Raw genomic sequence first — 27,892 nt, 5'->3', positions numbered from 1 at the left:
ATGCACAGGGTGACTTGACATCTCTTCTCCGAAACTATTGCACTGAGAGTTTCACCTAATCACTGTTTCACTTTTCTCCAGGCCACGCTGGCTTTTCTTGATTTCTCAGGAAGCCTGTGGAGTTACTTTCTCTGAAAGCATTAGTGATGTGTTGAGTGCCTCACCCTGATGCCACATTACTCATCTATCATCCATTGCTTGAGAAAGGGTCAAATTACAGTCCACACATTTCTGTGCTTTCTCAGAAAATAATCACCGCAAGCATTTCAGTTTGACACTGCCAGACAATCAAATCAACACATGTGTTACTGTAAGGTGAGCTGAATCAGCCACATGTTTACGACCATTGCCAAGTAGTTATTTTAGCATTCAGTTAAATAGCCAGCTTGCAGGGAGCAGGATTGCCTATATTATTATTATTTACACAGGGCGGTTCATAACATAAAAAATACAAAACGAGAACACAAAATACATAATAAAACAAAAACAAACCAATAACCCCCCCTCCCATAAACACCACCAAACTGCGGGAGGTCCTCCACCAAACTGCGGGAGGTAGTGGAGGACAGAGGTGCCTGGCGTGCTCTGGTCCATGGGGTCACGAAGAGTCGGGCACGACTAAACGACTAAACAACAACAACCCATAAACACATTTACAAGGCTATGGAATGTTAAATCAGCCCAAGACCTGGTTGCAAAGAAAAGTTTTTGCCTGGCACCTAAATATATGTCACGAAGGCGCCAGGTGAGCCTCCTTGGGGAGAGCATTTCACAATCTCCCCACTGCCTCACCTTTACCACTCCCTGCCCTCGTAAGCAGCAGAGACTCAGCTGCCAGGAGGTCAGGTGAGCATCAACAGCCCACCATGTCATCTGCTGCTGGTTGGAGGCCTACAAGAGTATCCATTGGAGGTACTCTGTTGCCAGTTTTTCTGTACTGAACAGGAGATGGCCTAGTTTGCCTCATCTGGTTATGGTTCTTCATTCCCCAGGCTTTGGATTGCTCTGTTAACTACTCATCAACTCCTTACAGTGTTCAGTCTCCTGGTTGGCTATTTGACTTTAGAGCAGTGATTTACAGAAGCAGAAACATTTGCTGAAATCAACTGGAATACACACTGACATTTGTCCAAGAGGATTTGGATTCTGAAAAGGCTTAGTCCCGACTCAGTGGTTTTGTGCAGATGTGCCTTAAAAATTTAGAAAAAATAATAATTACTGCAGCAGTACAATTATTTACTCATTTTTGACAATAGAAAATGATCCCTTATTATGATGGGCAACGTATGCATGGAGGGAGATTCATTATAGCACTGGGACTTCTGAGGCTGCAAGCGATGCATGGTCTGAGATTAGAGGTGAGGATGCTATTTTGGGGCATTTGCAGGGGGAAGGGCAGACAATTTCTGAAGTTCTAGGGGGAAGGGATTGGGTCAGGAGGGTTGACCATACAAAAAGCCTTGCTGTCTGCATTTTAAATGTTTAGTATGTCATATTTTTCTTTGTCTTAATAATAGGTTGGAGGGGATTTGCATCAGGAATGGAATGCATAGGGAGAGACAGTTTAACCCTTCCCCAGCCACAATACAATATTAAACCCCATGAGAGCCCAAGGTTCCCATTTGCTCATTCTCATAATAACAATCCCTGGTAATGATATATGAATCAGGCCCTAACATTTTTTAAAAACACTCCGAGATGAATGAGAGCAGAACTATAATCTAGAAAAGATGTTAACACACTTTCATATGTGGGTATGTCCTAAGACTCAAGAGTCATTTAAAACAGGACACACCATTGCTTTTAATATCATGATGTGATTGAGTTTTGTTTAAAACAACAACCCAGATCTCATTCTCTCCATCTTGATTATTTACCTTTTTATAGAATGAATGGAGTATATAGTTTTATTCATTGTAGTTTTGTTTTCAAGGCTGATTTACTCTAAAAGAAAGAGACCAGCATGCAGTTCCCCGAAGCAAAGACCAATATAATGCATTCACTCTATTGGCTGGCATTTCAGCCATTAAATTAATATTCTTGAAGGAGATTCATCAAGTCCCTAACCTATAATTGGGATTCTGGCCATGCTGTTGATTAGACAGTGAAAGGAATCAGTCCATGGAGAGAGACAACTTTTCATTTCAAATCCAATCAGGGAGAGCAAACATAATTCTAACAGAGTTTCTGCGGTAGATAGATACGGTTATTCGACATGTAAATGGAATAAAGAGGCCGGAAACGTGATAGCCCCAGAATGGTTAATTTCAGTGCCCCAGAACTCCCATTTGGGGCATCGTTTTTCTTACATGTTAAACTATAAGTCAAAAGTGAATTCTTGATGAGTCCTTAGGCTGCATTTGCCTAGAAAATAATCTCTTGTCTTTTCTGAATTTGCATTCCCGCCAGACTTGAGAACTACATATATGATGAAGTGAAGGCCACAATTACGTCTAGTTGGAGCGCACTGAGAAATCTGAGAACGGTAATGTAGTTTTAGGCACAAAATGTTTTTATCTGTCTGGTGACAAGGTGGGTTTTTATGAGCAGTGGAGACAAATAGCAGAGGTCCAATGTGAGTTCCATGCTGATGGTACATTTTTAAAAGGCTGTGAATAATCCAGGATTGTAATAATTTGTGAGCGTCTGTGGGTTAAACCACAGAGCCTAGGACTTGCCGATCAGAAGGTCGGCGGTTCGAATCCCCGCGACAGGGTGAGCTCCCGTTGCTCGGTCCCTGCTCCTGCCTGAAAGGGTGTGTTTGGCATTTTCTGTCTCAAGTAGCAGAACGCTTTGGATTATCTTTAGTTGAAGACTTTGGACCTGTAAGCAATGCAGGTTGCCTGTCAGTTACCTCCCGAGTGTGCTCAAGATACCTGCAGGGGCGTACAAAGTGGGGGGAGGGGGTCGGAGGGGGCAGGCCGCCCCGGGTGCCACTCTGGGTGGGTGACAAGATGGCCCCTGCCTGCCCCCAGCTGTAGACCGGCCGAGTGCATGCACAGTCCATACGGGCTGCTGCTCTCGTGTGCCATCCATACGGGTGTCCGAACTGGCTGCCTCTTGCATGGTGACTGTACGGGCTGCCATGTGTACACACTCCATACGGGCTGCCACACATGCACACTCCGTATGTGCTGCCGCTCATGGCAGCCCATACGGAGTGCGCATCTGCGGCATCCCATATGGACTGCGCATGTGCAGCATTCTGTATGGAGTGTGCACATGCAAGATACCGTACATGTGCAGTCCATAAGGGATGCTGCACATGCGCACTCCGTACGCGCTGCCCCGCCCTGGGTGCTGGAGAGGGCTCCTCAGCCACTGGATACCTGACTGTTCACATGGTGTGTGTGTGTGTGTGTGTGTGTGTGTGTGTCCATCCATCCATTTCCAAGTCAAAAGAGCCTGGATATTATCTACTGGATAATGGCACGTAAGTTCTGATCAAGAATGCGCTTAACATCGGAGATTTCAATTACTGTCAAAAGGAATTTGGAGTGGTAAAGAACGAAAGACTGAAATGTCAATATTTATTTATTTGACCCAGGTGGTAACTACAGAATGCATCATCAGCATTAGAGAAAGGGGATGTGAGATGTAAGCTAAAGGAGGACGAGAAGTTCATTTGCATGGCGAGGAAAAGGAGCGTGCAGGGTGAAAGAGATCATGTGGAGATTACAAATTTCACAAGTCCTGGATGCCTGGGACACAATGCAGCAGCGGCCAAGGTTTTACTGAAGACTGAGGTCTTCTTTTCATGGATAGAACAGCTTGGGACCCGAATGCCTAAAAGATCGTTTCTCCTCTTATATACCCAATTGCAGTAGAGGGCCTCCAACAGGCACTCTCTCATCCAGAGGCATGTTTATGGTATAAGTTGTGTCACCCAGCATTCGGAACTCTCTCCAGGTACCTACCACACAGAGGCTGTTTCTATTTTCCTTTGGGCACCTATTGAGATCCTCCCTTTTTCAACCAGCCTTTTAAGTGGAAATCTTGATTCCGGTCTGTCCCTGCACTGAATCTGAAGTTGCTTTTTCATCTGGAATCGTTTTAAATTGTTTTTACATAGGAAAGTGGTTTTTTACAGGGTGTTTTTTTATTTATTTAATGAAATGGCGCAATTGTTTTTGCCACTGATGTTTTTATTGTGAAATCGCTTCAAGATAGTTTATGAGAAGCGACTCACAAATGGAAGTAAATAAGCAAATAAATAAAACAGATGCCTGCGACATTCACATAACCATATCGGTTACCGCCTTCACTGTTGGAGTTGACCCATTAGCTCAGAGGCCTGTGAAAATACAATATTCCATGTAGTTTTGGCAAGTAGATTTTTTGAGCAATGTTTATAGCGAACATAATTTGGAAGGTGCCGAGTATTCCTATGTCATTACAAAACATTTCTGTATCTGTCTCAATAAGAGGAATCATTTAAAAGGAAAAGTGCTGAGGTTTTAAGCATCTACCTGCTCTAAGAATCCGTCATTGAAGCACATAACTCTTCTCATGAAGCCGTTAGATGGGGAGCTCAGATCTGTTACATGACTTTTCAGTCCATTCCAGAGGAATTATTTCCTCCCGGTTTATTTGCACAGAGTTGCCCGTGTCCTCCTGATTCAACATGTATTTATAAATTGCTACAAATCTATTTTTAACTCCAGTGTGAATAAAGTATAGCACCTGCATTGCATAAATTTGTCACAAAGAATCAGTGCAGAAATAAGCATCTCTCCTCTTCTGACATCACCATAAATGTATTTCATGTCTTTGGCAGGTAGTAAATTCAGTGCAAACTAAATTATCTGTCCCTTCCATAGCAGGTTTCTACACAACAAATCTCTATTGTTAGAGGACAATTAGTCACATCTTTGAGGCTGATTATCTTATGTCAGGGATTGGATGTGCCTTTTCAATATACCTGATCTACGTAGTACACATTGATAGGCTGAGTGATACAGCCCAAAGAGCTTTGTAGTCAGCTTCTCCTTCTCTATTACTTGCTCCCACCTCCCACATCTGCCAACAGCACAGGGCCCAAGAAAGCCCTGAGCAAGGCACAATTCAATGTCATCCTTATTATATAAATATATCTGAAGGAGCGTCTCCACCCCCATCATTCAACCCAGACACTGAGGTCCAGCGCCGAGGGCCTTCTGGCAGTTTCCTCACTGTGAGAAGCCAAGTTTAAGGGAACCAGGCAGAGGGCCTTCTCAGTCGTGGCACCCGCCCTGTGGAACGCCCTCCCACCAGATGTCAAATAGAACAACAACTACCAGACTTTTAGAAGACATCTGAAGGCAGCCCTGTTTAGGGAAGCTTTTAATATATGATGCGTTACTGTATTTTAATATTTTGCTGGAAGCCGTCCAGAGTGGCTGGGGAAGCCCAGCCAGATGGACGGGGTATAAATAATAATAATAATAATAATAATAATAATAATAATAATAATAATGATACATATTTTGACTATTGTTGGTCTGAGAATGCCATGCTTGACAGTGTCCTGTGCCTAGGTCTCACATTGGGCTAGATTCAGTAAAATGCCATCTCACAGAGAGCAATCTCATGGAGATGGAGATAAACTAATTTTGGTAGTCCAGCCATTATTTATTCAGTGATTATGATGTCATCCTTTATTGAAAACCCCCAAAACATACAGTTTAACATAACTGTCATGGATGAAGATGCCACAGTTCATGCAGGAGGCTGGCCGGGGGGGGGGGGCATTTTGGAAAATGGTTTCTGCAGACTTATGGCAACCTGGATGTTCACCCCTTTTCCTATTCCAAATGTCGTCTCCCATGTCAACCAAGTGGAAAGTGCTGTCAGTCATGACTTTCCAAAGGAAGTCAATTACAGAGAGGAGTCTAACTGAGCTTGGGAGATAAATTGGTTTCTCCAAACCCAATTATGCATCTCACAAAGGTGGGTGGAGACGTCTGCCCCATCACGACTTCAAATTGAAAAGGATTTCTGGGAGCAGTGTTTGAAAAGCAATGTTCTGCTTGTCTGAGAGCTGCTCACAAGTGGAGGTTTCTGCAGACACTGCTCTGCGTGAGGTCGGCAACAGGCAGAGCTAACGCAGTGTAGCAGGGGTGGAACTCCAGCTTGCGAAGGTGAGGACCCTACATGTAAGCTTTATCTTATTATGGGCTAATCCCTGCCCCAGGTGTTCTTTTGATGCATGTTTGCAGGTGGGGAGTCTTTGTTTTCCTTTGGGAATCAGGAACTTTTAATAACATCCAATAAAAATGCACTAAAGGCTGAAGAGGCAGCATCCTGAATTTTCTAAGAAAGAGAACTTTATCTAACCCGGTTTTCAAAGCAATGTACATTGTTGAATCAAATAACTGCTCAAAGCGGATGCTTTAATGTTCTCCAATAAGTGGAAGGCAGGAATCCTTTATTCATAACTGAATTAGTGCTTGGGGGTGTAAGATAAAGTTTCCAACCAAATGAATCAACCAGTTAACACTGGGGGGGGGGGGGGAGGCTATATCTCTTCTGTATACAATAAAACAAAAAAAATTCCTTCCAGTAGCACCTTAAAGACCAACTAAGTTAGTTCTTGGTATGAGCTTTCGTGTGCATGCACACTTCTTCAGATACACTGAAGTATCTGAAGTATCTGTGTATCTGAAGAAGTGTGCATGCACACGAAAGCTCATACCAAGAACTAACTTAGTTGGTCTTTAAGGTGCTACTGGAAGGAATTTTTTTTGTTTTGACTATGGCAGACCAACACGGCTACCCATCTGTAACTGTATACAATACTTTAAGATACACACACTTCTAACCAGAGTTATGCGAAGGGTGATAGAGAGAAAGAAAAATAAATGTGGGCTGCCCTTTTTAGAGAGAAAGTAGAGGAGAACCTATCTCTTTATCTGTCCCATGCAGGGACTCTATTTGGGTTGTATGACAAAAAAAAAATCCTTCCAGTAGCACCTTAAAGACCAACTAAGTTAGTTGTTGGTATGAGCTTTCGTGTGCATGCACACTTCTTCAGATACATGTGTGCATGCACACGAAAGCTCATACCAAGAACTAACTTAGTTGGTCTTTAAGGTGCTACTGGAAGGAATTTTTTTTTGTTTTGACTATGGCAGACCAACACGGCTACCTATCTGTAACTGGGTTGTATGAATACATGAATACCTCCGCCACAGTATTTATTATATATTAAATTTCTCAACAACCCTGTGTGGTAGGTTAGGCTGAGAGTGCTAAATATTAAGACTGCACATATCACTGAAAGGTTGTTATGATATATGGGATAGTTCATTCTCATTTTCAAATCCTTGCAAGGGTGCTGCTATAAGCTAAGAAGGGTGTCCTCCAGATGTTGTTGGAGTCCATCTCCCATCATCTCATCAGATGCCCAATAGACAGGGATGATGGAAGTTGTAGTCTGGCAACAGCTGAAGGGCCACAACTGTCACCAATCCCTGTTTCAAACCACCAGGTGTTGCCTCCAGAAGTTGCTTTGGGCTCCCATCAACCACCTGCTGGCCCAAATTGGTCTCAGGGAAGAGGAGGAGGAGATGGGGGGAATTGTTCCAATCTAGCAAACATCTGGTTTGAAGAATGCACATAGATGTAGCCCCATATCTGCTTTAAAATTTACTTTTTTAAATGGCAATGCCACCATTTGGGAACAAAAAAGGCAGCTCAGAAACAATGCTATTTTAAAAACACCCTCCCGCCTAGAAATGGCATTGTCCACACACACACCCCAACAGCAACCTTAGGATACAGAGCTGGAGGAATAGCTTGACAGTAAGAGGGGAAAACATTGAAGGAAGAAAGAGGAAAGAGGCAGAGACAGAAAGGCCTGGCCAGATCCTGAGGTTGCCTCTCCAGTCCCCCAGTCCACACAACTTAGATTGCAACACACATGTTCTCCTTCTATGGAAGGAGGAGGGTCCTTTCTCCCTAAAGTGTGAGTGGGGGTGAGAGGCAGTCCCTCCTAATTTTCCCAGACCTCTCACCAAGGGTTGGACACTTGATGCTGCCTGCTATGCTTCTCAGCCCCCACAATTCACATGGCTTGGGGAGGAAGCCCTGCCTGTGAACTGGTGGGGTGGGAGGAGGCTGTTGAAGTGGGGAAAAGACCCTCTCTAAAAGGGTCTGAAAGGGGTACTTGTTCCCCACCTCACCCATTCATACAACCCAAAGAGAGTTCATGCAATGGGATGGATAAAGAGACACGCTGTCCCCACTTTCTCCCTAAAGGGTGCTGCCCCTGATCCTTTCCCCCCTCTCCCATCACCCTTCACATGACCCTGGTTAGAAGCACATATTAAGTCCAGTCAAAGGTGACTATGGGGTGCGGTGCTCATCTCGCTTTTAGGCCAAGGGAACCAGTGTTTGTCTACAGACAGCTTTCCGTGTCATGTGGCCAGCATGACTAAACTGCTTCTGGCACAATGGGATGAGTGCCAGAGAGCATGGAAATGCTGTTTACCTTCCCACCGCTGTAGTACCTATTTATCTACTTGCACTGGTATGCTTTCGAACTTCTAGGTTGGCAGAAGCTGGTTTCATATATAGAGAGGGGGATCTCTTAAAGTATTGTAAACAGAAGAGATATCGCTCCCCAGTGTTAACTGGATGATCCATTTGGTTGGAAACTTTATCTTATACCTCAAAGCACTAATTCAGTTATGAATAAAAGATTCTGGCCTTCCACTTATTAGAGAACTTTAAAGCATCTGCTTTGAGCAGTTCTTAGAAGCAACAATGTACATTGCTTTAAAAACCCGCTTAGATAAGGCTGCCCTCTTTCTTAGAAAATGTGGTTTATGGAAAGGAAAAAGCAAACCTTTTGAAACCTGTCACTGATGGCATATGTCAGCTTGATATCCATGGTCAAAAATCAAAGTCCCATTGGATGAAGGGAAAAGTCACTTACCTCACAATTTTCCTGAGTGACAAAAAAAAGAAGATGGCATCTTCTCTTTCAAGGTTCTGCTTTGATGCTTCTCCCTAGAAAACAGCAATTGAAAAGATTATTTTACTGCCAGTACTAAATAATGGAGTGTTCTTTGGCATTCAAAGGTCTAAAGCTCCCTGTGGTACAAATGACATTTGTACAGCAAGTTAAACTGCTTCGACAATAGAGTCTGGAGGAAACATAAAATGGATAGATTTATGACACAATTTTAACCCTACATTAACAGATTTTCTGACAGATTCATCTGCTGGAACACCAATGATGCAAACACCTGTTGAGTCCTGATGAAGGCTAAGGTGATCCTCAGCTCCCACAATATGTATGTAGTGTTGTAGCATAATGTGAAAAGACAACTAGCCAGCAGTTCATTTACTGAAGGTGTGGAACCTTTGAGATGCAAATGAGATAATGACTGGGAAGTATATAAGAGCACTTAATGAGGATCAAGGTTAGGATGAACTTGTATAGTGTTTTCTCTCCAGATTTAATGCACTGTTTCAACTCAAGTAGAGGTAATGCAAGACAAATTATAACAATCAAGGATACAAAAACATTTCCACTATTGTTTATGTAGGTTGCCAAGATGGGCTTTGTGGGAATCCATGTGAAATCAGCTACTACCTGAAAGTAGAGCAGAACTCAGAGCGTTGGAAGAGTCTTGAAAGTCATCGAGTCCAGCCTCCTTGCTCAGTGAAGGACCTGAATTGCAGGCTCCAAGCGCAGCATCCCTCACATATAGATGCCCAGTCTCTGCTTAAATCATACCCCCAATGAATGGCAGCCCACTACCTCTCAAGGCAATTTGTTTCACTGTTAAGCAGTTCATGATGTTAGTGGTTTCTCCTAATGCTTCTCCAAAATCTGCCTGCTGTTTCTGTACATGGTTCCTGTCCTGCTCTCTGGACCAACAGATAACAAGTTTGTTCTGTTTTCTACATGACAACCCTTCAGATGCACCAGGTACACTGATCTGGATTGGGCTATGTAAATACAGATGATGGAAAACTATTCATAGGGTCGCTCATGTTTTGCAAGCTTCCCCAGGCCATCCCGGTAGAACAAACCACACTCCTTGACCTAATATTGGATCCTGTGTGGCCACTGTATGGAGCACCTTTAGCTCTCCAGATGTTCCTGAACTACAGCTCCAATCACTCATGGTCATTGACCATGCTTGCTAGGGCTGGTGCGAGTTGTAGTTCAGGAACATCTGGAGGGCCAAAGATTCCCCATTCCTGCTATGGGGGAAGAGAGATGCATCATATACCTTGGGATGGTTGAGGAAGTCATTCTTCAAGAATTCAGATATGCACCTTTTGGACAAAAGGAAAAAAACTGAGCTTGAACAAAATGCTCTATCCTTCACATTCAAAATTAAACCAAACTTAAAAAGGGGAAAAAACCTCACAGATTTTTTTTTTAAAATACTAAGTAAATTGTATACCTTTTCTTCTTCTTCTTCTTCTTCTTCTTCTTCTTCTTCTTCTTCTTCTTCTTCTCCTTCTCCTTCTCCTCCTCCTCCTCCTCCTCTTCCTCCTCCTTCTTCTTTACATTTTTTCGCCTTCATCATACATGATTCCAGGTTAATTTATTTGTATTATTAGCATTTTTGGTACCACTGCAGTAGCCTGATCCGTATATCCATACATCTCTGTGCTGGTTCAAATAATTCACATGGCTACGCTATTAACAGCAAGGTGGGGGGAAGCCCATGACGGCACTCTTATTTTGTCTTTATTGTTTCCCCCTCCATGGGTAAGAGCAGCTTGAAGGAAGGGCAGTTTGGATTGGTTCAGTAATAAAAAATAGTAGGAAAATTACTGTTTTCATAAGGAATAATGCATAAGTTCAAATAGCTCTAGTTTTTCTCCCAAGACAAGTGCTTCATTAGCTTAAAATATACTGCATTATCACTCATTTATATTACCCTTAAAATGAAAAGTAGGCCAGCTTTCTCAAAGCCATTCTAATTTAAACCTATTCCGCTTCTTTAACCCATAAGCAAATAAAATAAACCACTTGGGCTGGATAGATTTCTACTTGCTGTTTTCCTTCTGCAACCCTCATATAATTTGTTAACTTTTGACATTCATGCTGTATCCCAAGCGCCAGGGGGAATTGTCAGTAACTGGGGGAGCACCTTGCCTAAGCAGAAGTGCATAAGCTCCTAGCCATCATGGCTATGTTTTACCCCAACTGTTGGAGGCAGTATGCATCTGCATAGCAGTTTCTGGTCTTCGTAAGTGGAGTGAGTGCTGTTGCTCTCTGGAACTGCCTGTGGGTTTCTCATAGGCATTTGTTTAGTCACTGTTAGAACAGAATGTTGCATACCTATGGGACCGCCTCTCCCGGTATGCCCCACGGAGAGCCTCAAGGTCCATAAATAGCAACACCCTAGTGGTCCCGGGCCCTAAGGAAGTTAGATTAACTTCAACCACAGCCAGGGCCTTTTCAACTCTGGCTCCAGCCTGGTGGAACGCTCTGCCTCATGAGACCAGGGCCCTGCAGGATCTGATTTCTTTCCGCAGGGCCTGTAAGACAGAGTTGTTCCGCCTGGCCTTTGGCTTGGAGCCAATTTGATTCCCTCCCCCTCTTTCTTTTTTTCTTTTCCTTTCTCCTCCTGTGATGAGGCTACATATTAATATTTTAATGTTTCAATATTTTAATGTTGTATTTTAATTTTGTTTTTAAGTTGTATTCATTCAACTTGCTTGTTAGCCGCCCTGAGCCCAGCCTTGGCTGGGGAGGGTGGGGTATAAATAAAAATTATTATTATTATTAGATGGGCTTTTGGCCTGAACCAACAAGGTTTTTCTTTTTTTTTTAATGCTTTTTATTAGTTTTCAAACTTAACATACCTACAAACACACACACACACACACACACACACACACACACACACACACAGTATTAACTAAAATACTAAAACAACAACAACATAAACAAAAACAAAACCATATTCTTAATTCCTTATTTTCCTTAATAGACTTCCGTCTTCCTCAAAGACTTTTCTTATGTCCTTATGGATTCTGGATGCTATATGCTTTCACACCCTCCTTTCTTGGGTTGTGGTTTCATCAGATTGAAACTACTTTCTCCTCTTTGTACAAAGAACAAACAAACACACTGGGCTGCATTCTGATTATGTTGTGAGTTCATTACAGTTCACAGCCAACAGTGGTTTAATTTATTTTGCTCTGTTCAAAGTCAAATACAGTAACCATTATAAAGGTAGTTTTAAGTCAGGAAGCTCTGTGAAACATGACTTGGGAAGAACAAATAATCAGTAATTACTTTCCCGGCTCTCAGAAGCTACGGTTTCTTATCAACAACCAGTCTAGAGTGATCTAACAAAAGACACAATAGTGTCATATCCATGGAATTAAACTTTCAAGAGGAAAACACACATCCTGCTCACTAATGGGTGCTCCTTTATCAGAAAACCAGTCATGGCTGGTGCAGAGAGTGAAAGTGGCCCTTTATAATACCTTATCTGGCCCTCAGGACTGTCCACAGGTCATACCTCTCCTCAGGCCACATCCCTCATGGACCCTGCTCTACACCCTTCTCAAGTGCTTTTGCCTAGCTGAAATGTGCCTTCTTTCCTTGCCTGGATGGAAAGAGGCATGCATGCAAAGAACCTTCTGACTTTGGTATGGTTGAAATGTAGCCTTGTGTAGAAAAGGAAGTGTCACATCCATTATACACTGGTACCTCGGGTTAAGTACTTAATTAATTCCGGAGGTCCAGTCTTAACCTGAAACTGTTCTTAACCTGAAGCACCACTTTAGCTAATGGGGCCTCCCGCTGCCACCGCGCTGCTGCTGGCAATTTCTGTTCTCATCCTGAAGCAAAGTTCTTAACCTGAGGTACTATTTCTGGGTTAGCGGAGTCTGTAACCTGAAGTGTATGTAACCTGAAGCGTATGTAACCCGAGGTACCACTGTACCACCCACTTTTTCCTCTGGCCCCATTCAGTACTAATATAGTGTACAGTGGTGCCTCGCAAGACGAAATTAATTTTTTTTAAAAAATATTTTATTAAGGATTTTCTTCCGCAAGTTTTTTCTTCTTGCGAGTTTTTTGTCTTGCGAAGCACGGTTTCCCATAGGAATGCATTGAAAATCAATTAATGTGTTCCTATGGAAACCGACTTCAGACCAGGTCCGGGGACATTCTGTCCCCCGACCTCTTCTGAAGGCTGGGGGGGGGGACAAGAGCTTTTCTTCCCACCCCCAGCATTTTAAAAAACCCTGGGACAGCGGAGGACTTCTCCGCTGTCTGGGGCGATCTTAAAATGCTGGCGGGCGGCATTTTAAGATCGCCCCGGGACAGCGGAGGACTTCTCCGCTGTCCGGGGCAATTTAAAAGCCCCTGGGAAGGCAGGCAGGGGGGACAAAGACTTTTGCCCCCCGCCAGCCTTCAGAAGAGGTCCTGGACCTCTTCTGAAGGCGGGCGGGGGGCAAAAGGCTTTGCTCCTCCCTGCCTGCCTTCCCGGGAGAGCAGAGAAACGCTGCCGCCCGGCAGCATTTTAAAATCGCCCCGGACAGCGGAGAAGTCCCCCACTGTCCCGGGGTTTTTAAAAAACCTCTCCACCCCCCGCCAGGCTTCGGAAGGCTGCTCCGAAGCCTGGCGGCGGGAGGAGGTCTCTGCCCCCCCCGCCAGGCTTCGGAGCAGCCTTCCGAAACCTGGCGCGGGGAGAAGGTCCCCCCGCCCCCCCGCCAGGCTTCGGAGCAGCCTTCCAAAGCCTGGCGGCGGGAGGAGGTCCGAGGACAGTGGGGAAGACGCGCTGCGCTTCCCCGCTGTCCTGGAGATTTCCCTATGGGCTTTCGTCTTGCGAAGGAAGCCCATAGGGAAATTCGTTTTGCGAAGCGCCTCCAACACGGAAAACCCTTTCGTCTAGCGGGTTTTCCGTCTTGCGAGGCGTTCGTCTTGCGGGGCACCACTGTACTTACTTCTTATTATTTTCAAAATGTGGTACCCTGCTGGTGCATAAACAAGCATGTGGCACCTCACAGCTGCACAGCTGCCCCCCCCCCCCCCGGTATTCTGTTGTGGGTCTGGTATCCTGCTTGCATCACCACCAAGTCACCAATAGCTCTTCCACGATTCCAATACCACCAGCTTTAAAAGGCCACTGCCCAACTGCACCTCAATGAGATGATTGTGAACTGGGTGGTATGGAAGGAATCACGGGGCTTATATAATCCTTCCAAACCTCTGCCCCCACCCACTCATCCTGGCTGGCATGGGTTCGACGGCATGACTTCACATTGCAAGGCCCACATGTCCAGACATAGGAGCCAACTACTAGGGGCCAAGGGGTCTTTGCCCCCCCCCAATAAAATATTTGAGGGCCCCCCTCCCTCGTGTTGATGGACATTTCCTTTCAAATGATGTGCATGCACTGTGTCATATGATCAATTATGTGGGGCAGGGCTTACCTGCCCCCTTCAATATTTGATTCACGTTGGCACCCTTGTGTTGAAACACTATCAAGGCTGAGTGAAGATGCAGCAAAAGGGAAATTCGGAAATAAAATGCCACCCACCCACGCCCGGTGCAAGCAACATTTCAGGTGAGGGTGACAGAAAGTTGTGACATTGAGCAAAGCTCTTTTTATGCCAGGCGTCCCACTGCTCAGAGCACAATGCACAGCAAAGACTCCAGGAAAATCATCAGAACATCTGCTGGAGCAACTGCTTAGAGTACCAGACTTTTAAATGTACAGGAAATTTATGGGAAAGCCTCTGTGACATTCATAAACGAGCTGATGGCACCACGAAGGCACCTAGTTCTCCAGTCGTACAGTCAAGGAGGTAGAGTGAACATCATGAATGTAGATGCAGGGAGGACCATCTGGGCTAGTAATTCACCTTTTTGATTGTATCCGGATGATCACCCATAAAGACATTTCTGAATAACAATGGAATGCAAGTTGTCACATTTCTTTCCCCCTGTATACATCTCATGTTGAAAGGCCCTTTAAGGCTGTCGGTTTCTCTCAGCCAGAAACTCAAATTCTGCCAGATATCATATGAATATGATATCAGTAAAAACAATGTTCTGAACATATCATTACTTTTTCTCTCAAGGCAGATGCTGTTTCCCCTACATGCCACCCAGCAGTTGCTGCTGCAGTAAATCCAACCTTCTCTTGGAAACACCCACAGCAGCCATAAAGTAGTATTTGGATGAGATCTGATCAGGATATCAAATGATCTTACAGTTAATTAACCTGGACTGTGTACACACCATTCTTAAGGAAATCAGCCCTGAGTGCTAACTGGAAGGACAGATCGTGAAGCTGAGGCTCCAATACTTTGGCCACCTCATGAGAAGAGAAGACTCCCTGGAGAAGACACTGATGCTGGGAAAGATGGAGGGCACAAGGAGAAGGGGGCGACAGAGGACGAGATGGTTGGATAGTGTTTTCGAGGTTACCAGCATGAGTCTGACCAAACTGCGGGAGGTAGTGGAGGACAGAGGTGCCTGGCGTGCTCTGGTCCATGGGGTCACGAAGAGTCGGACACGACTAAACGACTAAACAACAACAACAACGTGTACACACCATACATTTAATGCACATACCCCCGAAAGAATCACGGGAACTGTAGTTTACCCCCACAGAGCTACAATTCCCAGCACCTTTAAAAAGCTTCTGTTGTTCAAGATTCTTTAGGATGAAATATGCTTTAAATGCACATTAAATATGTGGTATATATGCACTCCAACCTAGCAAGGAAACACTCTCCCTCCCTTCCTCACACACACAAAACTGCCTGTGTTTCATTCCTCTTAGAGGAGTCACTGGCCACTCATTATTACTAGGAGAGGAAGATGGGAGCGCATACATTCAAGGACAGCTTGTTTTTCTTTAACCAGATGGTTGCTGGCATGGATGACTCACAAATTCCTGCCGTATTATGGGACACTGTCAACCTAGGTGACATTGCCGAGCCCTTGACAATTATTTCTTGAGAAGGATCTGTCATCCTAATAAGTTTCTCTAATATGAATTCAATTAAAATACACATAAATATTTCTCTTTGTCGTTTCTTCTTGGAAAGCAGAGATGAATGAGTAAAATTTAGGAGAGGGGAAAGGAAGAGACTCTCTCTTTTTGCCCATCAGACTTTGCTTTGTCTTTCAAAACCGGCTCTGCTATAACCACCCGTTTGCATATGCCCATGCTGAATATTGAGTGGGCAAGAGCAATGGGGAGTTGTCATCAGAGACAGGTTGTTTTTCTGCACATAAATGACATCATTCCGGGGAATAATTCATCAGTGAAGCTGTCCAAAAGCATGTGTGCTTCACAGAAAATGGCCACCTCAAGAAGTGTTATTTCATTCATGGCTGCTCCATGTGTTGAATCAATTTAGTGGTATTTGGTTGTTTAAATGTTCCCATGAAGTATTCTAGCTTGTGGCATGAGAAGCCACATGGTAGCAGCCAACTCAGTGAGAAATTGCTACCTGCAAGTGGTTTGCCATGTTGTCTATTCACCTTTGACAATGCAGTTTCAAGTGGTGGCCTTTTAAATTGAAACTATCAGTGAAGTGCCCTGATGGGTTTTCATATTTTTTTCTTGAGGACTCTTCTGATGAAGCTCTTTGTTACAAGCAGTGGATTAAGGCTTTGCTAAACGTTCACCCTAGTGCTGAAATCAGTCCTTGAGCTTCTCTAAAGAGATATTGTCTTGCAAACAAGGCTTCTATTTTCCTCTCATTCTCAGATTGCTTTAGAATTTCTTCAGAATGTTGATGGAGTTGGGGATGATTTTGCTTTGTTGCTATAATGGGGCCATGGGTGGTGGCTGTCTGTGGGCTGTATTTCTTTCCACTAAACATTCCTCTAGCACTCTATAGCTGCTTTGGCCGCATCATCTGAGAAAACCTCATGTGAGGAGCTAGGTCACAACCCCTGAGTTTCAACCAGGGAACTTGGTTACCAAATGTGTGAGATTGGTGGCTGATTTTGTTTTTAAGAGAAGTTCTTTCCTTTTTACATTAAAAAAAATATTTCCGCACTGATTTGGTTAAAACAAAAATATCAAAATATTTCATCTTTTTAAACAACAACAAACAGCTACCCCACAGTGAGCAGCAGTCCTGCCTTCCTGTACTGAAATGAAGCCTAGCTAAGGATGTAATAAACTTTTCAGGAAAATGAGCACACAGTAAGGCTGCAGACTGCAAATTTCTAGATTGATTTGTGAAGTAAAAGGAAGGACATGGACAGATACCCACTGGGTAATGTAGGCACTAGAAAACTCTGCACTACGCCCTTGAGAATTTGCCCAAAATATCATCTCCCCTTTGATAATTTTTGAATGCACTTTCTTGTCTCATTAACTGATGCAGAATGCCCCCAAATGTGAGAGAATTCTTTAGGCACCGTTTTGCTAATTGCAAAAATTGTATTTTGGAGAGAGTAAAGGTAATCATTTACCTGTACAATCATGTTCTTTCAATACTATTGGGACAGTCGTATGCAACCCTACTTTCAGTATTGTTTGAACCTGCAAAAGTTCTAGGGTGGCCATGCTGCTTCCAGTCAGTGCCTATCCTGCAACTTCACATAACATGACATGTTCATGCCAAGTGATCCTGACATGGAAGAAGTCTGAGGTCACCTTGCTGAAAGCCTTTTAAGGCGTCACAATTTGAGAGGTGCTAGAAGGAAGGAAGGGAGATTGTGCTTGAAGATAAAATCGTCACCAGGCCTGTTAGTGTAGCTAAGCTCCCATATAGCTCCCAGCCCCCCAACCCCAACACAACAAGGGATGCTGGTGAGAAAAGTGGGGTTAAACTACTTGACACAGTCAAATTCAGCTCAATGCATGACAAAAATTGCTAGCTCTATAGAAAGACTGGCTGGGATGTATTTTTAATCTCTTTATTCCAGCTCAGTTTGCGTGCCTGTTCCAAAGGTAAAAAAGACAGGAAAGTACTGTGAAAATACTATGACTAAAATAAAAATGTGACCGCAAGCCCCATCACAAGGCTACAATGCATTAATTTTCTTCCAAGGATAGGAGACAGAGTTCAAATTATTACTATTATTAATAATAATATTATTAAAGCATAAGGAGAGGAAAATGAGAGATCTAATGGTGAAAAGTGAACTGTGTTGGTTATTATGTGCTATAAATAAATTTGTCTGGTTACAAAGAATTCTCTGGAGCCTTAGATATAAAATGTGGGACTAAACACACTCCCCAGTCAGGGAGAGCCCCAGCAGTAAGTTTTATTTTTCTTTAAAATATAGGGAATATAGGCTGTTAGACCTTTAAAATATCCTATTCTGACTCTAACAGCACTTCTCCTTTCTGCCCCCTTTTACAGTGAACAGACCACACAGTGTGATAAGTTTAAATGACTTTTACTTACAAACTTTCCTGCATCTTTCCATACAGCAGAAAGGAAAACACAGGTAGAAATCTTGGGATACAAAATATGGTAGATAAAGTTTCTAAACACACGGTTTGTGCCTGGAGCTCCTGGTCTAGAATTCCATTACACACAGAGTTGTAATGGTAGACTGAGTGAACAAAGATACTCCTCTTCCTTCTTCACCAGAGGGTTCTTGACCTAGACAAGTTTAACAACAACAGCTTACTTTGTGGTCTTAACCTCTTAATGCATTAACTAGAGCTACACATGCTAGCCATATGAGGCTGCAATTTATCCCCCAAAGCATGAAGAAATCTTACTGAGCTATGAGGTTTCCAGCATCAAACTGCCAGCTCTATGATTAAGGCCTAATTACTGTTGTTTCTAGGTCAGATCTGAATCGGCAAAAAACCCTCCAATGCACTCTTGTGGCCTGGTTGTGTGATGCCATCCCTTTTGTCGCAGACATAAAGTTCCTGAAATTTATGCTCTGTGTGATAGCAACATACTGTGAGAGGTAGCCTCTGAGAGGCACTGTTTCACTGTATTTAAAGTGTGTGCTCTCTATGTTTTCGTAGAGGTTTCTCTGTTCAAGAGCAAGTCACTTGCCAGAAAAATCCAGCTCCTGTAGCCCTGCCTTCTTAAGTCCTTTTGAGCTTTTATGAGCATTAAAGCAAGCCTCATACTGATAACAAAGGTTAAGGCAATCATCTCTTTTCCTTTACAGATAAGGACTTGAAAACTGCCTTTGCAATCTCTCTCTCTTCTGCGCTACACAGAGAGGTATTTGCTGCCGACTGCCATTTTTCTTAGTCTAAGCGGCATTTATCAAATGAGAACATATGTATATAGTAGGTAAGGAAACATTTGCTACACTTTGAAGAAGGGTTTCTCTTGTTTCAGTGCCGGCATGTGTGGACAAAACAAACATTCACCCCCACCCCCCCACAATATTTTCATCTTTGCTCCCCCCCCCCTTTAACGCTTCATAAGGGAGCTCAATCATTCTGATTTCCCTTGAACTGTAAAACAAGCAATTTCTTAATTATATTCTTTTGTGCCTGCTCTTTCTCCCCTGCAGAGGAAAGAAGGTAATTACAGGCATTTTTTAAAGATGGCACAAGTAGTTCTGTGGCAATTATTTTACAACAGCAGAGGGAATTTGTGAACACCTCCCTTCTATTACACCAATTAGAAAGCAGCTTTCTGCGCTTTTACAAAGCTGAAATAGGTCTCATACTGCCCAACATGGGACAACCATAGGGCAAGTTCAGCCGACTGATATGTAGGCTATGTATATTTAGCAAATGTGAATTAATTATTGCATAAATGACTCAACTTTCCTTGGCTTAGATGTGGATCTCACTGTCTTTTTGACCTTGGACAACGACCTACACCTAGAGACGAGACAGATAAGAGAAAGTGCATAGATTAATACCCTCTTGCAGCTAACAGTGCAATCCAATTAATGTCTATTCAACAGTAAGCTCAGCGGGGTTCACTGCGCTCATGTTAGTGAATAAAGGATTGCAGCCTTTGACCTCAGCACACCTACCTAAGATCAAGGCCTGTTGAACTCAGTGGCTCTTACTTAAGAACAGGCATGCATATGATTGTCATGGTAAAGATATAAAATTTCTAAATACTTGAAATCGAGGTGGAGAGAGAAAGGGAGTGCTTGTACCTTGTTTAAAAAAGGAAAACGACTTCTGTAGAAATAAGAAGTGTACCATTTGTTTATAAAAATGTATGCCATGCCACTTAACTGTAAAATGGCCTCAAGGGAGCTTAGAATAATAAAAGTTGATAATTGAATGAACACCGTACAAACCAACAGGACTGAGAAGTAAAACCATCAATCTGAAAACACAGAGACATACACACAGCAGATAAAAGGTCATTAGAAGATCTTATAGAAAAGAGAGAACAGAGACTATAACCTAGGGTGCATGCCTATAAGTACATTAAGAGAGAGTTTCTTCAGGGAAATATTTGGAGCAGTATGGAAGAAGTGTGGAAGCACCTATCTAAAGGTAAAGGTAAAGGGACCCCTGATCATTAGGTCCAGTTGTGGCCGACTGTGGAGTTGTGGCGCTCATCTCGCTTTATTGGCCAGCATGACTAAGCCGCTTCTGGCGAGCCAGAGCAGCACATGGAAATGCCGTTTACCTGCCCGCCGGAGGGGTACCTATTAATCTACTTGCACTTTTTAGGGTGCTTTCAAACTGCTAGGTTGGCAGGAGCAGGGACTGAGCAACGGGAGCAAACCCCATCATAGGGATTCGAACCGCCGACCTTCTGATTGGTAAACCCTAGGCTCTGTGGTTTAACCCACAGCACCATCCGCGTCCACCTATCTAAAGACGATTGGGCAAAAACTAAAACTAAAGCAGATTGCCATATTTTGAAGAGCAAAAAAGAGAGCACATTTGCCAACTTCTACTTCTATGGATCTCTGTGACAACTCTCATCATAAAAAAAGAGGACATGTCCTGGAAAAAGAGGACACATGGCAACCCCAGAGACCATTAAATGGCCCATAGCTCAGCAAATCACACAAAAATATGTAAGAGCACCTAGCACCCATTAATCAGATAATGGGAGGTTATTTGTAATGACTATGAAAGCTTTAATTGATTAATCACACTAATTAATCAATTAAAATGTGCAGCTCTATAATTTACAATGCTCATTTTGAACTAGACATTTAATTATCTTGAAATGAAGGACAAACATTTCTTAATACTACTGTGAAGAGGAAGTTTCAGGCAGGTAGGCAGTGTTGCCAAAAACTATGGCATGGATTTCTAGGGTGCAATGTCATATTTATTTATTTATTTATTGTTTTATGTAAAGTATTTATCTACTGCTTATTATGTCAAAGTGTACATGGGGCTTCAGCCTAAATGTTAAGTGCAAAGGACACTTGGCTGTCCTTTAAGCAAGGGTAGTAGGTCACTTTGGTATACTTTCATTAGGCTGATTGGGCTGGTTTTAGCCTTTCATTGGGTGGAATTCCAGAGGACCTCCAACCCTGGGGAAAGGACTTCTTGAGAGACACAGGAACTTCCATCAAAAGGGAGAGCTTAGAGGTTCCCATGCATATGTGGAAGTAGCACCACATTTTTCTGGATCTCTCCAACTTAATTAATTTTCTCTTTCCCCCCTCTCCTAGGGTACTGGAGGGCAAAAAGCTACAAATGGAAAATGGGACTAAAGTAGATTTTTAAAAGTCTGAACCAGGCAACTGACCCCACTGAAAATTCTCATCCAATCACTGTGCATGGAAAACTGAAGACAGAATCGCTTTCACTGTGTGGTGAGAACGAGAAAGGAATCGCTTTCATCTTAGGTCTTAAGATTGTGATATCTGTGCTGAGTCTCCATTGATAAAAGGCAAAGCAAGAGACTGTGGCATTAGCCTGAGTTTTTATCATTCACAGGTACAATCACAGTTTAATCAGTGCTGAAGAAAGATGCTGTGTTGGGAAATGCAAAGACTTCAGCATGGAGATGATCAAGGCTTTTATTTAGAACTCAAGAAAATAAGTCAGTTGTCACTTGCCTATCAGGCAGCTTTCACTTCCATTCTCCTTATCTACAGATGGAAACAGAGAAATCAGTATTTCCAAGAGCAACAGGGACATTTCTGTTAGAAGCTAAAACGGTCTGATGATATTGCACAAAGGAGCCAGATTTTATCATGTAATCATGCGGAATGAGTATTCTTCCTTTTGCTGCCATTTCATTCCAAAGCCCTTGGATCGCTTTGAGAATAAAACAGAAAAACTCATGTGCTTAATCAGTACAGTATTGCAAGACTATTAAATGACAGAACATGTGTGCATGTGCATGTGCATGCATGTATGAATTGATCGGCACATGGATATATATATATTGATACAGAGAGCATAATAACAAATAACAATAATATACACAGTAGCATTATGTGCTTTATAAATAATAATAATTGTTGTTATTTATGGTAAGCGTTATTTTCGAAAGAGGTGTGCAGCTCAAACCCATTGACTATATATGACTAAATTAGCAGTTATGCAGCACTGCTAAATTGCGAATACTTTCTTCATTGGAACACTTATCTATGCATTATCAGAACAATGCAATTCATTGTATGTATATGCCAAATTCTATGAATATTTTGCATGAAAGAAAAATCCAAAAAAAGATTCTGAGGGCCTTTCCAGGATATACCGGTTTTGTGAGATTCCTAGCACCAAAATAAATATATATCACATTTTACACTTACAGCCTTATTAGATGCATGTTTATTCTGAAGTAAGTCCCACTAAGTTCACCTGGGGTTTAACCCTGAGTAAGCGTGCATAGGAACTGCCACCCTGTGCATGTTTATTTAGAAATAAGCTCTACAATATTCAATGCTGCTTACAGATAAGCATACATAGGATTGCCTCGTAAGTCCATCTATTACTTATCCATAGGACAATTAGTCAGAGTTTCCTTCTGGTGACCTCTCCCCTGGGCAGTCATCTAGGTATTCCCCTTTGGAATTGCATCTGAGTTCTTGATATAGATTCATGGTCTTCTAGGTTGCAGTGGCTTATTTTGCTGCATGCAAAGAACAATTCTGTGGTTCAGAAGCAGACCTTCACCTCCCCTTTAATTTAACATATTGCTTTCATTGTCATGGCACATTATAGAATAGTGGCACATAGACTGGGTTGGGTTCTTGTGGAAAAATAAATATGGGCTGTGAATGCTTTATGAAGTTTCTGAGTTCTGAGATGTGTATCTGAGCTCCAAAGCTGAGCCTGAAGTAATTAAATAAGTGGTGAGCTAACCATTCATTTGAATAAAGAGTGGATCTCATGTAATTTTGTTTGCAATTTTGGCTGTTATTGGCACTGATACCAGAACTGCTTCTGCATCAGAGGTGGAGGCAGCAGGGCAGGCCGGCTTGATGCAGGGCTGCCATCTTTCAGGCTTCCACCACCTATCTAATGGCAGAGCCGGCTCTGCTTTAAAATTTCATAATTTGCAAAATGTCTTATACATGGTTATTCCATACCCTCCAACATTTCTCTGGTGAAAATAGGAATGTCCTAGTCCATAATAATAACAACAACACTAATAATTTATTATTTATACCCCATTCATCTGACTGGGTTGCCCCAGCCACTCTGGGCAGCTTCCAACATATATAAAAACAGAACTAAACATTAAAAAACTTCCTTATACAGCGCTGCCTTCAGATGTCTTCTAAAGGTTGTATAGTTACTTATCTCCTTGGCTCAGGAGTCGCATAGCTCCATACCCTCCAACATTTCTCTGATGAAAATGGGGACATCCTAAGGAAAAGCGGGACTTTATGGGAACTAATAAAAAACCAGGGTGGCTATTGTAAATCCAGGACTGTCCCTGGAAAATAGGGACATTGGAAGGTCTGTTATTCAGCAGCACGCAGATAACAGATTTCTCTCACATGTCGGATGCTGTTGTCAGGTTGGCACAGATGCTGCAATCAGTTGCCAGTAAAACACTTGGATCGAAAGGCACCTCTGGAGGATTTAGGTCACTCCAGTTCAGTCCCTCCCATCAAACTGTTCTGCTGCTCTGAAACTCCCTGATCGTACCCACCACCCGCCACCCCCGCCTCCAGGTACCAACTCCTTCTTTGTCTTTGACATGTAGTTGTCTGGGAAACGCTCATCCTCTCTAACTTGGAACTGCTGTGCTAAGAAATATCACTTGGCAGAGATAGTTGTTAAATGCTTCACGGGCTTTATTAGGAGATGCACTTCCTTTCTGATGCAATCTTCAACTCCTTTACTCGCCTTCACATAAATTATATTTTAGCCATACCTCTCTTTTGGGGGGGGGCACACATCCCCACATGAAACCTCTTGAAGCTGTGCTCTTTTTTTGGACAGGCTCAGCAACGGCGCAATTGCTGAAATTTGGAGAAGATGAAGAAAAACCATGCACCCTGTCTTTGCTAATGTATCAAGCAAATTGTCACTTTACCAGGCACTCCTGAGCTCCTGTCATGGAAAGCGAGTTTGCTCTCCACAGGGGTGCAGGAAAACATGAATGCATCCAAGTTCCTCAAGGTTGAACTTTTGACACCACCTAATTTCTCTCTTGCTATAAATGTGAGAGAAAGCAGATACAGACAGTGAGGATAAGAGCTGGTAGAGTGCTATAGATTTGCTTTGCTTGGGAAAGTGGTCTCAACTATAGTCTGCTGCCCTGGCATATCATTGTAGAAAGTAGAACAAAGGGGGAAAGGATTACCTCCCATTTGGTCCTTTCAAAGTTTTTGCTCTAAAAATAGAGAGCTTTTGGGGCCTGGTGCTTAGAAGAAGAAGAAGGGAAAAGGCTGAATGATGAACCAAGGCAGATCTTCTGCATGTGTAATAAGAGCATTATATTTGTGATGGAAATGTTTCCTCTGATCTGAAGCAATATCTGCTCTGCGTATTCTGTTTGCCAAGGGGTAACTTTCAGACCCAGGCATCGTCTATGTATATTTGATATTGAATAATTTATCTAGAGCAAATCATAAAACCATCTCACTCTGCAGCACTTTGGGGGAGGCAGGTGGTTGAAATGACACTTAGCAAACAGAAAAAAATTCCAAATCTGCCTTTTCTCCTCACTTGCCTGATGACATGGATCAAAAGGGAATTGTGGTGGGGACCCCAAAACAAACCTTGAAGCTTAAGCAAATGCCATTTAATTGTTCTCTTTAAGACACAACGGCAAGCCCTTGCTGTATTTCAAACACATTTTGTGATGTATTCGATTATAAGGGTGTTTGATAATACGTGGGGTGCAAGTAAGGTGAATGAAGGGTATGGACAAAACAAAAAAAATTCCTTCCAGTAGCACCTTAAAGACCAACTAAGTTAGTTCTTGGTATGAGCTTTCGTGTGCATGCACACTTCTTCAGAAGGGAATGGAGTTCTGCATAGCACACTTCCACAATCTGATGCCTTCTAGATGTTTTAAACTACAACTCCCATAATCCCTGATGATTTGCAATGCTGGCTGTAGCTGATGGGAGTTGTAGTACAAAACATCAGAATGATGCCAGTTTGCGGAAAGGTGCTTAAAGATTGGGGGACAGGCAGGGTTCATGTGAGTAGGGACTGAATATATGGCCATGATTTGTGACTATAAGAAGGATTTTGAGTTCATGGGGGATGCAACTATTAGGATTCCTGCTCTGTGTTTGCAGTCATGAGATTGTTGTCTATCACATGATGGTGTATGTTTTCATTCCACAGTGTGGGAAGTTATGGAGACAGGATGTTTTTACTACTGTGTTCCATGAAGTGGGGCTATTGTCCTTTGTTCTTTCTCTCTTTGCTGTCTAATGAGAAAGAGGAAGGAGCTAAGTCAGAATGCTCCAAGTGTATTATATGTAAATAAATGTAGATTAGCCAAAATGCTGTGCTACTGAGTTTTGTTACGCAAACTGCCAATACTCTGCAGATCCCTAAGTGTGCTGATGCTTCTTGGTATCAGTCACTGTGATGTTTGGGCAGAAGAAAGCGTTTGAAGCTCCCGAATGATCAACCAGGAGGGAGAGAACATGCCAGTTGGGCATGTGTCTCTGCCAGGGTCCTACATAAGAGTAGAACAATCCTAACAGCAACTTCAGTCTTTCAGTGCATAGAAACATATGTGGAGGGGCAGGGTTTGGCTCTAGGAATAAATCTGAATTGTTTTAAGGGAGAGAGCCATACCGGAAATCCAATTTTTCTGCTGGGAGTTATGTTAATAAAAGAAAAAAGTCTACAGGTTGGCTAACAGGCTGATATTCATCCTTGGTAAATTTTATACATGAGCTAATCCTAAAATTGTTCCTTTCCCAAAATGTTCCCTAGTTTCACCAACTCAGGTGCATTTTCCTGTCTCTTCTGTTATCTTCAGGACACATTTGCATTGTCACTGATCTCCCACAAAAACGAGGCCATTTCTGTGGGAGAAATTTTCTGATGCGGTTGAGTTGGAATAAAGGTTTGGGTCATTGGTGTCCTTAGTGAGGAACTGATCTTGCACCCATTGTTATGGTACTGTATTCCCAATTCCCAGCCTCTTTTTTTCCCTTTTCCCTGTGGATATAGAATGATAGTATCATAGATGAATGAGTTCTAATGGCTTAGACAGGAGAAAGAAGAAAAACTAATACAACCAGTGAGTAGAGCATTTCCACAGTTTGAAAATAATGAATGTAGGACAAAGCAAACAGAATGGAACTGAGAAGACTGGTCTGAAGGGGACTAAACCACCCCCTTCTTCCTTGGCACCAGCCAGCAGTCACCAGTGAGGTGGGGTTCGGAAAAAGCTCACACCTGAAGTTGTGGCCCTAATTTCAGTCTTTGTAAAGGGATGCATCTAATAAAAACACGAGAAGAGCCCTTCTGGATCAGACTAATGGCCCATCTAGTTCTCATGGTGGCCAATCAGATGCCTGTGAGAAGCCTGGTAAGCTCAGGCTCATCAACACTTTTGCCTCCTGCAGTTTCCAGGAACTGGTATTCAAAAGCATACTAGCACTATCTGGTGTTGTGGAGAAAGAGGTTATACCAGTTTTTGACCCTTCACTTCCTCTCACTCAATTAATGATCTGGGAGAAGAAAACATACCAACGGGCACTTCATTAGTTTAAAAATAAACCTGTGTTTTGCTGTTCTCCCTTTGTCCATGAAGCTTGAAATGAACTGCAACTAGCTGTATTTTGGGCTTGCTGCCCGCACATATTTTATTGTTGCTCTATACAGTATAATTGTGTAATCACATGGATAGATTTAATTACATTTGCTGATTTAAAACTAAACATTAAAAATTGTATCCAGTTACGTGAAGATTGCTCAGGAGAAAAAATAATTCAGGTGAATATTGAACCACACACATTATTGGCTCCAATGGGCTTAAGTTAGAAAGAGAGGCTAAGGGAGTTGTAATGTGAATTCTATTGATGATGTACAACATTTGGAAAATCATAATAAATGAAGATGCATATCTATTCCAGCTGGACCCTGGAATATGATCTACAAAGGAAACTACCTAGATAAAGGCCCACAGAGTCTATTATACACTGGCAAGCACTGTTTATGTTCACAACCGTGGCACTTGAGAAAGTAGCATTCTCTAGACCAGTGGTTCTCAAACTTTTTGTCCTTATAGATAATTTGAAAATTTTGAAGACCTCAGCAGACCAATCAGTGATCTCTTTGTTGTTGTTGTTGTTGTTGTTTCCAGGTCAATGCAGATACATGTCATAGTTTTATGACAGTAATGCTGCCTTTCTAATGTAAAAGATGTGCATAAAGAGCCATCTCCCCAGCTCAATGGTAGAACATATATTATGCATGCAGCCTTCGGGCTCAGTCCTTTGCATTTCCTGAGACTCAAGGAAGCTTCTTCCAAACAAAGTACTGGGTTACGCAAACCAAGGAGGCCAGTATAATTCTACTTCCCACTATAATGCAGCTTCCTCTGTTCACCTCTGATAACTTTTAATTTTGCCCATTAATATTTCTACATA

Source organism: Podarcis muralis, chromosome 4 (genome assembly GCF_964188315.1).
Source record: "Podarcis muralis chromosome 4, rPodMur119.hap1.1, whole genome shotgun sequence".
Taxonomy (NCBI): Eukaryota; Metazoa; Chordata; class Lepidosauria; order Squamata; family Lacertidae; genus Podarcis; species Podarcis muralis.
The sequence above is the reverse complement of the archived record's forward strand: the minus strand, read 5'-3'. Positions refer to the sequence as shown.